This window comes from Haemorhous mexicanus, chromosome 7 (genome assembly GCF_027477595.1).
Source record: "Haemorhous mexicanus isolate bHaeMex1 chromosome 7, bHaeMex1.pri, whole genome shotgun sequence".
In the NCBI taxonomy this organism is placed as follows: Eukaryota; Metazoa; Chordata; class Aves; order Passeriformes; family Fringillidae; genus Haemorhous; species Haemorhous mexicanus.
This window is the reverse complement of record NC_082347.1, coordinates 32,844,928-32,862,321: the sequence shown is the minus strand read 5'-3', so window position 1 is coordinate 32,862,321 and position 17,394 is coordinate 32,844,928. Positions and strand designations below refer to the sequence as shown.

The 17,394-nt window shown below is 45.4% G+C and overlaps 1 long non-coding RNA gene across 1 annotated transcript; it reads right to left on the bottom strand.

Moving 5' to 3' along the window:
* Positions 1-12,575: 12,575 nt before the first annotated feature.
* On the bottom strand, positions 12,576-15,730 carry LOC132329586 (uncharacterized). Its single transcript, XR_009487107.1, has 2 exons — positions 15,639-15,730; positions 12,576-14,114 (listed from the first exon to the last, which is right to left on the bottom strand). It is a non-coding gene; the product is annotated as an uncharacterized LOC132329586 (long non-coding RNA).
* Positions 15,731-17,394: the final 1,664 nt, after the last annotated feature.

The following is a 17,394-nucleotide window of genomic DNA, read 5'->3' as shown; positions in this document are numbered from 1 at the left end:
ATTTTACCATGAAGCATTTGGGTTCACAGGAGATGTGAAACCTCAATATGGCCAGCCAGCTCCTGACCTTTAGGATATGTATCACTCTTGCTTTGCACATAAAAGATGAAACCATCAATAATTCTCCCTACAAAGGTCACTCAGTTGAACAGGCACTGCCTGAAATCTGTGGACTAGGTGGATAAGAGGGAAGTTTTGTATCACTAAGGAAGGGAAGTTCTCTTTCACAAGGAAAAATCATTGGGCTCAAGACCTTATAACCCTAACCTTAACCCTTACACTTCCTTCTCCAAGCTCACAGACAGCACTGGCTTCCTGTCACAGCATTACTTGTCTGTCAGCAGCTCTGCTCTCCCTCTCCTGGCATACTCCCATGGGGGCTCTATTCAGCCGTCTTATCTTGAATGGCATCCAAAAGCTCTTCCCCTTCCCTTTCCTCTCCCCCTTCCTCTTCCTCTTCCTCTTCCTCTTCCTCTTCTTCTTCTTCTTCCTCTTCCTCTTCCTCTGTACCTTCCCCTTCTCCTTGGCCTGTTTATTTTCACCACCTACACACTAGCTTTACATTTCCTCTGCTTAGAACAGGGATTTTTGAGGATGCCACACAGTGCAAGATGTCTTTGCAGTTCATGAAATCCCAAAAGCACCTCAGGTGTCACAGCCATGCAAGCTGGTGCCTGGGATAGGGCACTAAGAGCCAAACAAGTCAATCGCGGCATGTGTGTTTGTTTGTGTGTGTGTGTGTGTGTGTGTGTGTGTGTGTGTGTGTGTGTGTGTGTGTGTTGGTTTGCATCTTTACTTTGTATCTTATAGGGAAAAAGGCAAACACTGCTAATAGTTCCTAAAAAGAAGCCTGATCAAACTCAGCTTCTCTTCATGCTAGCACAGGCATTAGGTCATCACCCTGTCCTGCCAATAATTGATGACGGCCCACGAACCCCTCCTGAAACAGGTTGGGGAGCTTGAGGAGCTAAATCCTCCTCCAGGGTTTTGAACAAGTTTCACAAGATGGTTCAAAGCCTCAGCAGCTGGAACAGTGATACATTGCCATGTGCTACAGATGAAGTGCTAATACTTGTCCCAAACGGATTTGCCAAGATGTGTTCCACATTTGCTCCACCTGTTTCCCCTCTCTCTTGGCATCCTCTCTTCCCTGGTGTTTTGTCTTCATAACCTAAGATGCCTGTTCGTGGGGAAATGGAGCTTGGTTGACCTTATACTTTTTCACCTTACCTTCTTGTTTCATGTTCAAGATACGAGAGTTCAGCATTTTCCAGAAGCTTGCTGATTGAACTCTTAAAAAAATACGGTTAACAGAGGACACAGTGTATATCTTTGCCCTAAGAGATGGGGGTAAATGAATTCACATATTACACAAAGCAGGATTACTTGATTTGATATGTCATATAGTTATCTGGACCAGCTAGTGGGGAGAAATCATAACCAAAATCAAGCTCCTGCTCTGCTACACAAATGGGACTTCTCTCCCCAGATTCACACGTTAAATTCTGGCCCTGACATTTTTTCTAGATACACATAGTATATTAAATGAGATGTCTTTCCTTCCTAACATATATGAACTCCAAGAAGTTTACACTTGCAGGAAGAGAAGAATAAAGTTTGCACTGTACCTAAGCAGCCATTCTTTCAAGCATATACTCTCAGACAGGTTGGAGCTCAGATCCTCTCCCCTGCTCCCAGAGAAGATCTGTTTTCTGACCTCAATTCCTCCTCCTAGAACACAAAAAGGTACCCGATGCTATGTCCAAAATGCCCATGAGCTACTCAAAAGTGCCTGGGATCCTAGGTACTTAGATTAACTTGGAGAGTCTGGTACCTTAAACCATAGGTAGTCACTTAAGACCAGATTAAAAATCAAAGGCACACATGTAAGGTAGTGAAGATTGTCCATGGCCAAGAAAGGATGTAAACCCAGGGCTCTAGTTAATCATAGAATCTTAGAATGGTTTGGATTGAAAGGGACCTTAAAGATTCTCTAGTTCCAAGGGTCCTGCCATGATCAGGGACACCTTTCACCAGATTAGGCTGCTAAAAGACCCCCATCCAACCTGGCCTTGAGCAATTCCATGGACGGGGCATCCATGATACGAATGGGGCATGCCCAACTATCTTTGAAAGTATCTGGTCTGTGCCTCCATTTCCCAAGTTATGGGGTGAAAGGGGCTCCTCTCTCTTACAGGCATGAGGCAAAACTAACCATGTTTAGATATTGCAGTTATGTATAAAGGACCATAGGCTGGGAGCAGTAATAGGAATCATCAGTAAGAAATTAAAGTTACTTTTAATAGTGAAGTAAGCCACAGTACGAGCAGGGTGAAATTTCTTCAATGTTCAATTGCATCAAAGCTTAAATTTCAATAAGGGTTGTGATAGAAACCTGATGGGGATATTTTGTTTTGGCAACTTGCAGTGAAATGGAAACTGAACTTGCTCCCACATCACTGTTGAAGGCCAGTGGACTAAGTCTGACCTTCTGTAAGGTATAAAGTTTAATATGTCAGTCACTGCTTTCTCTCAAGCCTTGGAGCTTAAATTGACTGAAGTGCAACCTCTAGAGATTGCACTCTGCATTGGCTGCAGAAGATGCTACCAATGGTCCCAAAGGTCAGACCCCTTCTATCAGAGTGAGGAGGGTCTGGCAGTTGTCACTGGAGGTGGAGGAGGAGGCAACCACCTCCATTTCCAGGGGAAGTTGCACGCTGGGGTCGCAGCCCGTCTCACCTCAGCGCCTCGGTTGGCCTTGGCTGGGCAGGGCAGGGGAGGGCAGGGGCAGCGCGGCTGCAGCGGGACAGGCACCGCTGGGCCGGGCCCTGCGGCCTCCGAGAGGAGCCGTGTGCGGCTGAATGCCACCGCTGCGGCTGGAAAGGGGTCTGTACAACATGGCTGAAATCACCACTGAGTGAGCAAGGCTGAGAAATCCCACTCCTTTTCCCTTCAGCTCAGTATCCCCCCTTGCCGTCTCACTCCCCCCTCTTTGCTTCCCGCATCCCAAAATCACTTCCTCTGCTGCGACCAGTGCAAGAAGTGGTGGAACTGTGCTCTGGAGCTGATCCAGGTTTGTGCACACTGAAAACCACCCAAGCCCAAACCACAGCCTGTTTTATTTCAGCAGGGCTATTTTCAACCCAATAGCACAACAGAGGGTGAAATGACACATCATGATGGAGTTGCTGTGGCCAAAAACGTGAAATGCTCTTCCTCCTCCCATCCCTGCTTGTCCCTGTTCCCATTCTCACTCCTGGGAGAAGTTCCCATTGCCTTGTTTGTGTTCATTTTGGGGCAGCTACTGTAATTTCAGTGTGGTTATTGTGTTGGACCTTCTTAGTCTAGAATTGTCAGTCTAAGACAGTGGTACTGCTTGTTTTCTTTTCCTGCTGTAAAACATTGTTTAGAAATTTTAATTCAAAGGTCTCTTCTGCACTTGAGATGCATGAACTGGAACCAAATTTCCTACATAACTCAGAACAGAGAATTTCATCAAGTAGTTAATTGCAAAAAAAGAGGATATAGGATACAAATTACTATGGCTTTGAGGAGCTCCTAAACACTAGGATACTGACTTCAAAGTGTCTGGACAGTGCCATGGCAGCATGCTTACCCCCCTACTGAAGAGCAGTCCAGTTCTGCAATTGCTTTGATGCAAAACAATAATATGTTGAGAAGCAACATGTAATAAGTGCCAGATATCAACAGCAAACACAACTGTCCAGGCAGGACCCTGCTTGAATTCTGTACAGAGGTGCCCATTTGTCAGAGTCATACTTTGATCATCTGTTGTCTCAGTAGTGTTTTCTTCATGCACCAATACTAATTGTCTTTAATCTCTGCAATGGCCTTTGCTGACCCAGCTACTGCCCAGATGTCTTGAAGACAGACTGCATGCCACAAAGCCCCCTCAAAATTCTCATTTAAAATAATCTAAAAGCATGGTACAAGCATGAAGCCTTCCCAGGAATCCCTTCAGGACAGCAATCCTCAGGAGGCTTACACTAACCCACTTACTCAGCTATGCTAGACCATGGTACAGTGCTGTGCTAGTCCTCCTCCAGACATAAACAACTCATGCCGTGGGAATGATGTGATGCAAGTGCTCTGGCAAAATGCAGTAAAAAAATGCTGCCAATGCATTATGAAGCCCAGTTATGGATCCATCCTACAGATGCTTCTCAGGCAGAGCTGCTAACTACAGTGATTGACTTACAGTTGAACAATCTGCAGTCAGGCACCCACAGAAGACCAGCTCAGGAGCCCTCTGATTTCTCTATGTTCATGGCCTGTATTCACAGCACAAGTCTTCTGCTGCTGCCCCTTCTCAGCCTGTGACAGACTGACATGTCCCAGTCATGATGTCCCAAGCAGAACTGCCCAGGGACTTTAGCAGTACAGTCTCTTCTCATCATCGTGGGGCCAAGTCATTCTGCTCCTCCAGACAAACTTGAAAAATCTCACCCTCATTTTAATATTAAAAACATTTTCAGTTTTGTGGAGGAGAGTTTGCTGATATTTCAGAAATGTGAACTGCTTTGTGATCTTGTAACTAGGGAGCAGACAAGAGCCTCATTAGAAAATGGGAAAGGATTGCAAGGGAGTTGCACAATTCCCACCTAACTCCGGTGGGTTTTTGCATTACAATTCAGAAGCTTAAATGAGGCTTCTACCACAGATCTTGTGATATAAGGTGTCTTCCAGGAAGGCCATCTCCTCCACAGTTTGAGCAAGAGCTGAGACCCACAGGAGTTAACACCAAAAGTAAAAGCACAGGTTTCTGCTTCACAGAGTGAAAAATGTGAGCAATAAGAAACCTCAAAATTCAGAACAGGTCACCTATCAAAAGCAACCACCCTGAAATCTCAGCTTTTGTTGGTTTTGAAGGGTGTAGCTAAAGCCTTTTTATTGCTTGAACTCTGACCCCCAAGCACAGTGATTACTAATCAACTTCAATGCTACCTTGGGAAAGAAAAAATGAATGATTGTCTCATGTGGGATAAATTTAGCATGTACATCTAAAGATAATGCTTCCTGGTCTGTATATTGGAAGGCCAGGAACAGTCACAGAATTAATGTAGCCTTTCTGGTCAAGCTGTGGTTGAGGTATACAGCCCATACCAGACCAGAGAGTCTGTCTCCTTCTCACACTGACAGCAGCATTTTGACTGAGCAGGAGTAAGAGGGCTCTTTCTCAGGCAGTGGCATCTCCTCTGGGGAAATCCCACCCATCTGTATCCTGTTCCGTGTGGCATGCTGGGTTTTGCTTTACAGTCTTCCCCTCAGCTGGGAGCCAGCAATTTGTTAGACCCACGTCGGTCCCTTTCAGCTGGGCATAAGGCTGATTAACAAATAATTAAATATGCTTTGTGGTAGATGTTTTGTGGTAGAATTCACAGACTCCTTTCTTTCTCTTGTCTCAGCATTTTGTATGGAAAAAAAACCCTGTCAGAAATCTGGTCACTCTATCCAGCATGTACAGATCTTTTCTGTTGCAATATTGCTACATTTCATTGACTCAGAGGCTTTGGAAGAACATGATGCCTAAATTGTTTTTACTTGGTGCAACAGAAATAAATACTGCAGTTGTAGACAGTTTTTTTTCAAGTTCACTATCAGTTGGATGTGCTTTTTGCTAGGGATTTTTATTCTCTTAAGGGAGCTATAAAAGAAAGAGAAAAAGGCCTGTTAAATGAACTTTTCCATCCAACTGTTAAATTGTCTGTGACTTCTCCTGGTGACAAAGGCACAGTGGGCTGGTTACAAACTCGATTAGAAAGAGACAATTGTAAAGAGTCACCTTGGAAGTAATTAATCTTATCTAGATCCTTAATTGTAAATTCATGAAATGATAATATGCTAAGCTTGAGGGTGTTTCATTTGCTGTTGAATACTGGTAACAGGATAGGATTTGCGACACCTTAGTGATCTGTGTTTACAGAACTGCCACCGAGCAGACCAGCTTAAGGGAAGGACCACACTTCCTTTAATTAGGGATATGCCAACTACCCTCTGATAGCCTGACGACAGGGAGGAAGGGAGAGAGCTTGCTCCCTTTGATTCAGAGATACCGGCTGTGCACAAGTCTTTATTTCATTAGAGACAGAAGATTTGCAGTCAATATCCTCCTCTTTGATATTCTTCCTCAAGAATTTCTGGAGGGAGAGAGTGGACTAAGGTGCCAACTCCTCCCTAGCCCTGGCCACACCTGGTTGTGTTCCTCCAGAAGGGCAGTGGAAGGGAATTAATGACTTTTTTCCTCACAGCATTTCTTCTCTCCCAGCTCAGTTTCCCAATGTGATTAATTTTCCAGCCACAACAATGCTAGTGCTGGCTCGAAGGAGGGGAATGAGACCACGGCAGCTCTGACTTGTAACTGCTCAAAGACACTGTGATGCTGCAAGTCCCACTGCTGTGCCTATGAAGGCTGTGCCAGTTTCAGATGTGCCACGACGGAGGTGAGGAGCTCTTCAGGAGGAAGAGACTTGTCTTGCATGCACGGGTGAGCCAAGCACACGGAGAGCAGCCCCAAAATACAAATCAGAAGCCATTATTACTCTGACTACAATGTGGAGAGAGGCTGCCAGTCATTTCCAGCTGGAGAGTGGGGGGACTTGCAGTGTAAGTCCATTCATAAACGCACATTCTCTCTCTCTCTCTCTCTCTCCTCTCCCTCTCCCTCTCCCAAGAAAGTAAATGCCACATCTTTTGTATTTCTTAAAATATCCTTCATTAACGTAATGAGGCCATTGACAGTAATCTCAAGTCAGCATCCTATTGCCAGTTCTGGCAATTCAGCAGCATCCTCAGTACTCCAAGGAATTGGAAAACACAAGTGATGTGGAAAACATAAACATCAATGTGCAAAACAAACACATTTGATGTATCAGAACAGCAACAAAGAGCCTCTAGAGACTGCAGGGAAAGCACCTATTTGCTGGAGAGAGCAAACCCAGGGGACATAATGAACTGGTGAGGCATGGTTCAGCTTCTTGGGATTCAGAAGGTAATTAAACAAGGCAAAAGTCAGCAGAATAGCATATTACACCATGACTTTGTTAAAGTCATCAGCACTCACCCCGCACTGAGGAATCTTCTTTATCCCTCTACCCACAATCCCAGCACGTTTTATTGCCAAAACCCAGGGTCACTTCACATAAATGGAGAAGTTAATCTTAAAACTTTTTCAAAATGCAACTTGGAATCTTTGACTTTCTCTGTGGGAAACATATAGAGGAAATAAAAGAAAATCAAGTAAGAAGAAGGTTAGTCAGACGGTGAAATGAAATGAAACTACAGCTGCCAAACTTGATGGGTTTTTATGTCTGGGGGAACCCAAAGCAGTATTCTGGTCTCGTGCCAGCACAGGCAGCACAAAACCCCCCCACCATATGGTTAAATCAGTACATATCTGCCACAAGCTCTGCTGAAACTGGGTCTGATACTTGGTGCCAACACAGCTCTATCCTGAGCTCAAAACAAGTGTTTATTTTAACAATCAATAAAAGAAAAACCTACATTTGATTGCCATAATCTACTGATTATGAAATGGAATATATCTGACATTGAAGAGTATGCAGGGCTAAAGGGTTGCTTTCAATCCCATACAGTTATATCCTTCCACATCTTAAGGTACATGGAGATGGAGTTTTGCTAGGAGACTCTGTTCCCTCTCATTTGCTTTTTCATTTTCATTCATAGCTAAATATCATCTCTGTGACTGATAGTGGAGAAAACCCCACAGTTCTGAGAAGAAGTGATGGCATTTCCAGGCAAGCAGGGTACTTGGGCAGTGCAGCAGCATGTTGCCTTTACTGCACTAACCAGTGTTTGGAGTGCTTTCCAGAATGACGCAGGACAGGGAACAGCAGGCATGCCCATGTTGCTCTGCAAGGCCAGCACCACATGGCCCAATACATCATCCCAGATGAGGCCAGACCCTCTTTGCAAGCTTACAATTCCAGAAAATGGAAAAGATCAAAGCTGTGGGAGTACTTTTAAATATAGAGAGGACTGCCTCACTCTGTTCTGCTGCATGAGAGAGGGACTTTGTTGGAGAATTAATTGCTTTTATGTCAAGAGAGTAACTTCCACTGCCTCCACCCCACTTCCAGCTATGCTGACCTTCATTACACCTTGACTCTTTCAGGCCATCTGGCTATAAATTAGGACAGACGTGTTACACCCTTTCCTTCTCCTGTAAAGCACGTGGACATCTGAGCAGTGCTATTGGCACATAAAAGCTTCTGCCCTCTCTGTTTCCCTCCCTAGATAATGAGCCATCCATTAAGCAGGCAGATGCAGTTCTAGCTGGTGATATATTATGTAATTTTGTGGGTGAATAACAGACAGATAGAACAGAAGATGGCCAAAAAGGAAAGCCAAACAGGCAGAATGTCCAGAGCCCCAAGAGTTCTAATATCACCAGTGCTCTTCCCTTTGTTACATCCTCACTGCTGGAGCCTGCAAGAAAAGGTTTGCTCCCCACAACTGCCAAGCACCTGTACTGTATTGGACTAACTTTAAATAAGCCTTGTAGTCCAGTCTATCCCACCAGTGTCAAGTTACTGCATCAACCAGTCCAGTCATAGGCCTCTCCTCTGGGAGTCCACCCAGAGAAACAGGATTTTGTCTGAGATTTGTGTCTCATCAACCTCCACTCTTAACTTCCAGCCAATTAATATCTTCCCACTTACTTAATTTCTTTGGCATAATGTCCACTGTGCTTTTGTGTGCTGTTCCTTCGCTTGTGCCTATATTCACTAACAGATATTCTCCATGCAAAACTCATGCAACTAAAGCTTCAAACAATTCTTTTTCAGGCAATAAATATTGCAGAGGCAGTCTTCTGAACAGGAAAACAGGAATCTTGGTGTCAGATGGGGAACAAGTGTATAAAAAAAGGCAAGAAGTTAAAGTATTTTTCAGACCTCAAGAAGTATGGGTAGAACAAACAGTCACAAGTTTGTGACCCAAACATTGCTTTGCCTCAGTGCAGCTCTGTGATTTGTTCTAGATGTGGGTGCAAATTGACCTCAAGTTTTCCCAGCCTTCTGATCTGAATGGCAAGTTTGGCCTTGAGATGAAAAGAAAAGGTTTTGGGTTAAGTTTTGGGCAAACTGCTCCTGATCTTCTAGTTCTGTTGTTTTTCTCTGGTTACTCACCCATCCCTACCCTAAAGCTGACATAAGCTTGGCTCACAGACCTCTCCTGTGGGATCCACTGGTAGCTGTGAACCCTGCACACACACATTACATCTTACCTAATGAATAATTACCAGGGGCCTGGGACACTTCATTCTCCTGATAACAGCATTCACCTCAGGGAACGAAATAACATTTCGAGGCTGGACACAAATGCATGTAATACAAAGATGGAATGGTTTGCCCCACACAACAGTTATTGCAAAGCCCAGACACAACACTGTGAAACAGGTAGGAGAAAAAGTGCCCTGTGGTGATAAACTCTGTATATTAACCTGAGAATATGCAGCTGAACTTGGTTGCAGAGCTACAGACACTTTTCTTCTTTGTACCTATTTCTTGATGCTTTAACGACAGTATTTTTCTTTTTACTACTTGAGTGTAAACCAATGTTCAGGGTGGGGAGCTCAGTTTGCACAGGTATTACTGGAGCACTAAAGGTCACCCAGATTTTCAAACTGAAACTGGAAATCCAGCATGGACGTTCTCTCCAGCCAGGGTCTACATCTCAACCCCCAGCCCCAAGAAAATAGGTTCTCCTGGGATACTCCCTGCAGAGAGTTGTTGCACTGCTTCCTCTTCTGCAGCAAAAGTAGATATGAATATCTGCCCTTTACAGAAAGCCTTTACATCAAATGTGGCTGCATGTCCCTAGTCTCATTTTTATTTCAAACAGGTGAAAAAACACTCAGTTGATTGCATTGGACTCTACTTACCCACATGCCAGAGCTATGAAATCTCTCTTTGCCCCCACCCAGCTAACCAGCCAGTGCATGTGCACTGGGATGTACTGGACACAGCCTGGGGCTGGAGGGGCAGTTTTGTTCCCACTGTTCACTCCCACATTAGCCTCTCAGACAAAAATGCAGAGAGAAGACTGCCAAGTGGAAGAGGTCAGGGAGGCAGGCGCACACTTGTATAACCGGATTTGCAGTGACACTTCTCACCACAGGCCAGCATGCTGCTGCTGGTGATGCACGGTTGGTTTCCCTCCTGCCAAACAAACCCAGATTTGCATTCAGTAACACACTGTAGTCTTTGCTTTTAATTTCTTGCATGGCTGACTCCTTTGCCCACCGTGTTACAAGGGACTTTGAGTCCAAAATGTGAAAGAGCTCTCGTGCAGGAGGCAGATTAATACTGGGGAAAAGAATATAGGATCCTGTAAATAAAGACTACATGAGAGGAAGCATTCAGAAAAGGTGCTAAATTAATGTTATGGAAACTTTAAATTTGGATGCAACTCAAATAGGTACATAGGATACAGCAGTGAATACATTTTCCAACCTCTAAAAGGGATAGTCTATTTATAGACTTTAAAATCTATTAAAGGATCTTTTAAGACCCAGTAAAACTTTGAGCAAATACATCAAATTGTATTTATTCCTCAAACTCACCACCAAATGGCTACAGCCTTACCCCAATTTTTTCCTTTTTGAAAAACAATAGGAAGCAAACTGGTTTATCTTACTGTACCTGCTGCAAATACCTTTATGGCAAGGTAATTGCTAAGAGCACTGTGTTGAACAATTCATTACTTTGTTACAGGAACATTTGTCATGCCCTTTGGAGATAGCAGAAGAGAATTCTCCCGTGACCTTTGAAAAATGAAATCAGTGGCATTACTCAGAAGCCAAATTCAAAGTTTAAAAACAGATGTAAGAAGGGTTTCCCATGCCTCCTGAAAAAGAGACAAGCTGCACTTTCACCGGGAGCCTAGCTAGATTATTCCAGTCCTTTTAGACCATTAATGATTTGTGCCTAATGAGCACTTGGAACAGTGATTCACTGATGAAAGCGCTGCAGGGCTCCCTGTCCTGGGCACAACTCTGTTCTCGTCATCACAGCAGTACAGGACATAACACCGTGGGCTGCCTGCACTGGAGAGAAGATCATGAGCTCGATTGTGTGCTACAAACAAAGGGAGAGCCATTATCAGACGCTGCCTTGCCAGGCTGCATGAAAAACCGCCTCTGCAAATTGCATAATGCCCCTGGATATTCTCACCAGTGCTGTGGCAGGCCCACGGGGCTGGCACTTGGTCAGGGAGGAAGCCGGATCTCCTCCCTCCCACCTTCCCTCCCAGCATGGGAAAGCTCAGGAGAGCTCTTGTGTAGTCAAAGAAACCCCTCACTTATCTCCTGGGAAAGAGCTGTGCTGCTCTGGGCTGACGTCTGACGCACAGCGTTGTGGTCAGGGATCAGAGGGAAGTTGGCGTGGTGGGAGCCTTGGGAAGCACCTAGAGAGGATAACAGGAGTGGTGGCACACCTGCTCTCCTTGAGTGTGTATCACATCTCTGTCCCTCATCCTGTGCTTGTCCTGTTCCTGAGACAGTGCATCCCAGTTTTGATCAGTGCTGTGCATTACAGCAGGAAAGCATCTAAAGGACAGGAGAATGCTGTAAACACAAAGCCTGTCTATGCTGCAGAGCCCACCTCACATGGTGTGGAAGAGCTTCAGTTTAACAACACAGAGACACTGGTGTAATACTTTGTTCCTTGCTGTTCCTGGGCCCGTAGAGTACCTGTGCCTGCACCAAGGAGGGACAGGAAGAATGGCACAGCTGGGGCAGAGGGAAGGGGCTGCTCTATTGCCTGAGAGGTACTGTGAAAATGCAGCATGAGGGTGAAATCTCCAAGGAGCACGAAATTCCCACTGGAACAGCAAATGGTGAGAATCCCAGCCGTTGTTCAGTGGGAAAGATTTCACCATGAGTAAATGTGACCATGACAAGCAGCATGTGTGACGTACCCGGCTTCATTTCCCTTGCCTGAGAATCCACATGCTTGGAATGCCGCCCCCTCCACCTCCTTCTCCTCCTCCACTCTTGCTGGTGGCACCAGGGATTTACAAGGCAGGAGGGAGCATTTCCTAATATTGGTTGGGTGTAACTTTCCAGCATGACTGATTGTGCTATTAACTGTGGCAAGGGGAAGAGCACAAGTGAGCAGCATGAGGGAGCACTTCAAAACCTGGAGATGAATGATAAATGATATTAAATAGTTCTATGTATGCAAAATAAACGTTTGAAGTTTGCAAGGCTATTGTTATAGGCATTGCTGGGTTTATCAGAAAAGGGGAAAGTTACAAAAGTGAAGCATATGTAGAAAAAAAGACATCTATGTAAATTAGACAGAAAGGATCTGGGACTTAATAGAGTCAGAGTTAAAAAAGAGTTTTAAATTAAAGACAGGTAAGGGAGAGGTGGAAGAATTCGCAGTTTGGTTGAAGCTCTCAAACCTCTCTTAAGAAAAATGATAGAACAGAAAGTAATGGAGATAAGTAGAAACAGAAAAAACAGGCCTCTGCAAATGAAGCCCTAATTAAGTAATATGCACATGCACACACACACACAAAGCACACAAAAATTTGCTGCTAGTCCGCAAATTTTAATTTTAATTAATCTGCTGGTTTAACACAGCTCAGTCCTGCTCCTTGCAAATTCCTGGTATTTTGGCATCACATCCATTAAAACCATTTTGGTACAAATGGCAGTGATCTGAAAATAAGAGATGATGAACTAGGAATGCTGGAATTCAAAGAAGTATATGGGCAATCTATATATCTGAGAAACTTTCTAGAAAAAGCTAATTGGTAAAATACTATTATACCAGGTTTAGACAGTATAAATGTCAGAACAGTTCATGCCAGAGAGAGAAAGATGAAAGTGACTCAGGTTCTCAGAAGAACTACAAAGACTGAATATCAAGCTAAATGTTTAACTTTAAAAAGGGAAATCACATAGAAGTGATGAAATTCATTGAAATCAGTAGCTAAAACTAGTAAAGCACTTTTAGATAACATCAGATTATTTAGGGACACTATACAGCAGACTCCTCATCAAATAAAAAATACTCAAAGCAGAAAGAAAAAATAAGCCAACATGATTGAACCATGTAACACTTCTGAGATTTAAAAATAATTTCTTTATAAGATAAGGAGTTAAGGAAGATGCAAAAGAACACAGTCTGATAAAGTGGATGTGAAAGAACAATAAAGAGCAAGAAAATGAAAAGCAACTTGCTAAAAGCATAAAATGGAATGATGGGACACTTTCAACCACAGCAGAAGCAGGAGGCTGAGGAGAGTGAATGGGGTCCATGGACGAATAGGAGCACATGAGAGAGAGGACACAGTAGAAAATCAAATTAAATTTGTTGTTTAGCTGCTCACTCTGGAATGCTGAATTACTCTTTAAGGAGGATCAGACATATAGGGCAGTTTCATGACACCTTCAACAGGACCAGGCTGAGGCCACTGTGACTTGGTCAGGATGTCCTGCCCCATTCCTTGTGTTAGTGCTGGTCCTTCTCTGATCCCATGGCCGAGGCACTGAAGGCAGACCCAAGCAAGTCACTGGGGGTAAGGGCCATACTGCACACAGCCTGGCATTCCAGACACTCTCCACCTCAGGGTTATGAACTACCAGCATCCCCAGGGAGAAGCCTGATGAGGGTCTTCCAAGATCAAGGGATGTGGAAAGCAAAACCACCAGCTGGAATCTCAGCCTAGCACACAACATCAATGGATCTTGGACTGGGTCTCCTTACCAGAAAATGGTAAGGCATTGGAGCCACCCCAGGACCGTGCACCAGCCATTAATGGGTGCAGTGCTGCACACAACAGGCAGTAAATCTCACCCTGCTGAGCACAGAGCCAGCACAACCCATCAGGTGTCCTCGCCACACTGTGTCTGCGTGGCACTCAGCAGGCAAGGAGGATGTGGATGTGACATTTCTGAGCTGTGTTCAGAGACCAAGCAGGTGGACATCAGTCAGCCCACTGAGATGATTCCTGGAGGCTGCTAAGGGCTGGTGTCCTTTACACAGATGACACAAAGCTGTGTTGTGCTATCCAAAGGAAGAAGAGAGATTTTGTGCTTTATCCAGACCCAAGAACAGGATTCTCTGAAATCAATCACAGAAATAGAAACACAAATAGATGACTGTCACAATACTGTCATACTAATACTAAATAAAAAATAAAGTAAGATAATGAGCCTTTGATGATTGCCTCTTTTCCTGAAATTTGGTTATTTGGAATTTCCTAGCCACATGGATCTCCCAAACTGAGAATTCAAGTGGTCAATTTCTTTTCCAAGTGTCAACATGCTCTCTCAAGTCACTGCAGACTTTTCAGGGAAGTATGGTTGGAACCACTGTCACATCCTAGCCAAGCTCTGAGCCATGCTGGTACAGAGGGCAGGCAAGATCAGTGTTCAGATTCTACTGAGTAAAGGTAGAAATTTGGCAAATGCTTTGAATGCACAGGGTGCTTTATTCCTAGCATGTCTGCCTGTAACATTGCATGGTCCAGTCATGCCATATGGTCTAACAAACAAGCTTTAAGGCTTAGGGTGTTGTTGCTTTTTTAATCAGACCTTAGGTCACCATCCGTTAGGCCTTAGGCACTTTGAAGCTCATGCATATAATTAAAACCAGTTAAACAAAGGTTAAAATCCATCTTGTTTTTATACTGTGTTGAGTGCTGACCTGAAACAAGCTAATGCTGTGTTTGCATTTTTCAATGCTCTCCATAGTGGAGAACAAACACATCCCATTTCTTATGCTGGGATTAATAAGTGACTCCTGGCTCATAAAACCTTTCAGCTTCCATGATGCCAATACATCCAACACTCTGATTTCCAAATATTTTAGCCACTTCTACAATTGCCATTACTGCAGTGTCTGATCAGTCTGAGTCTCAAATGTGTCGATACCCATCACACCTCTGCGACTGACAGATGCTCTTTTGCCAAGAGTACAGACTGACAACTCTGGGCCAGAGAAGGGAATGTGCATCCCACACCGTGGCAGACACCCTCAAGCTCCCTGGAGTCCTTGGCTGCCAGCACAATCACTGCACCAACTTTTTTTTCCCATTTCCCATCAAGCAAAAGACATGGGCTAAATCCCACTGGCATCTAGGAGCATCTTACTATAGACATCACAAACCTTCTACTGACTTCAGCAAACTTGGCTCAAACCTAATGGCTTCTGCCAGCCTTCCTGTGTTCCTGGACTTTGCAGGGTAACTGCTAAGGACAGAAATAAATCCTTTGTTTACTGTGGTAACTGGAGAGCTGCTTTAACCTCTGGCTAAAAACAGGTGCATTTTCCTATCAGGTTCATGAGTCACTTGTCCCAGGAAAGAATGGTGAACTTGGAAAGCCCTGTGCTCAAGGAACAGCAGGAAAGGATAACTTTTTAATTGAATGGTGGCAAATCTCATAATCTGGTTTTCCTGTGTGGCTTTTTTCTTTTTAAGTCATGTTAAGTCATTGGTTTAACACAGCTCAGTCCTGGTCCTTGCAAATTCCGTTATTTTGGCATCACATCCAGTTTGGGATGGAAAACACTACTGGTGTTTGACTCCCACAGGAAAGAGCAGGTGTAATGTGTGACTACATAAATGGTGCAAGCAATTAATACCTCCATAATAGATTTCGTGCTTGGTCCAGCATAATCAGGTCTTTCAGCACAGCAACTTGTATCTCCTCTCCTCTCCTCTCCTCTCCTCTCCTCTCCTCTCCTCTCCTCTCCTCTCCTCTCCTCTCCTCTCCTCTCCTCTCCTCTCCTCTCCTCTCCTCTCCTCTCCTCTCCTCTCCTCTCCTCTCCTCTCCTCTCCTCTCCTCTCCTCTCCTCTCCTCTCCTCTCCTCTCCTCTCCTCTCCTCTCCTCTCCTCTCCTCTCCTCTCCTCTCCTCTCCTCTCCTCTCCTCTCCTCTCCTCTCCTCTCCTCTCCTCTCCTCTCCTCTCCTCTCCTCTCCTCTCCTCTCCTCTCCTCTCCTCTCCTCTCCTCTCCTCTCCTCTCCTCTCCTCTCCTCTCCTCTCCTCTCCTCTCCTCTCCTCTCCTCTCCTCTCCTCTCCTCTCCTCTCCTCTCCTCTCCTCTCCTCTCCTCTCCTCTCCTCTCCTCTCCTCTCCTCTCCTCTCCTCTCCTCTCCTCTCCTCTCCTCTCCTCTCCTCTCCTCTCCTCTCCTCTCCTCTCCTCTCCTCTCCTCTCCTCTCCTCTCCTCTCCTCTCCTCTCCTCTCCTCTCCTCTCCTCTCCTCTCCTCTCCTCTCCTCTCCTCTCCTCTCCTCTCCTCTCCTCTCCTCTCCTCTCCTCTCCTCTCCTCTCCTCTCCTCTCCTCTCCTCTCCTCTCCTCTCCTCTCCTCTCCTCTCCTCTCCTCTCCTCTCCTCTCCTCTCCTCTCCTCTCCTCTCCTCTCCTCTCCTCTCCTCTCCTCTCCTCTCCTCTCCTCTCCTCTCCTCTCCTCTCCTCTCCTCTCCTCTCCTCTCCTCTCCTCTCCTCTCCTCTCCTCTCCTCTCCTCTCCTCTCCTCTCCTCTCCTCTCCTCTCCTCTCCTCTCCTCTCCTCTCCTCTCCTCTCCTCTCCTCTCCTCTCCTCTCCTCTCCTCTCCTCTCCTCTCCTCTCCTCTCCTCTCCTCTCCTCTCCTCTCCTCTCCTCTCCTCTCCTCTCCTCTCCTCTCCTCTCCTCTCCTCTCCTCTCCTCTCCTCTCCTCTCCTCTCCTCTCCTCTCCTCTCCTCTCCTCTCCTCTCCTCTCCTCTCCTCTCCTCTCCTCTCCTCTCCTCTCCTCTCCTCTCCTCTCCTCTCCTCTCCTCTCCTCTCCTCTCCTCTCCTCTCCTCTCCTCTCCTCTCCTCTCCTCTCCTCTCCTCTCCTCTCCTCTCCTCTCCTCTCCTCTCCTCTCCTCTCCTCTCCTCTCCTCTCCTCTCCTCTCCTCTCCTCTCCTCTCCTCTCCTCTCCTCTCCTCTCCTCTCCTCTCCTCTCCTCTCCTCTCCTCTCCTCTCCTCTCCTCTCCTCTCCTCTCCTCTCCTCTCCTCTCCTCTCCTCTCCTCTCCTCTCCTCTCCTCTCCTCTCCTCTCCTCTCCTCTCCTCTCCTCTCCTCTCCTCTCCTCTCCTCTCCTCTCCTCTCCTCTCCTCTCCTGTTTTCACAGAAAACAGTATTACTTCTCACACATCATCTGGTCAGGAACAGCCAAAGAATTCTTAAAAGGTGACCTTCAAGGTGACTTCTTTTTGATGAATTAAAAAAAAAAACAAAACAAAACCAAACCTGCAATATCATTCCTCTCCAATTTTAACACCAGAAATTCAAGTCTTACTGCCCTGTTTCCCACAACTGTAGACTTATGATGACATCCTGAGAAGCTGCTCAGGGGATATTTCTTCACTGCACAGTTAACTCATG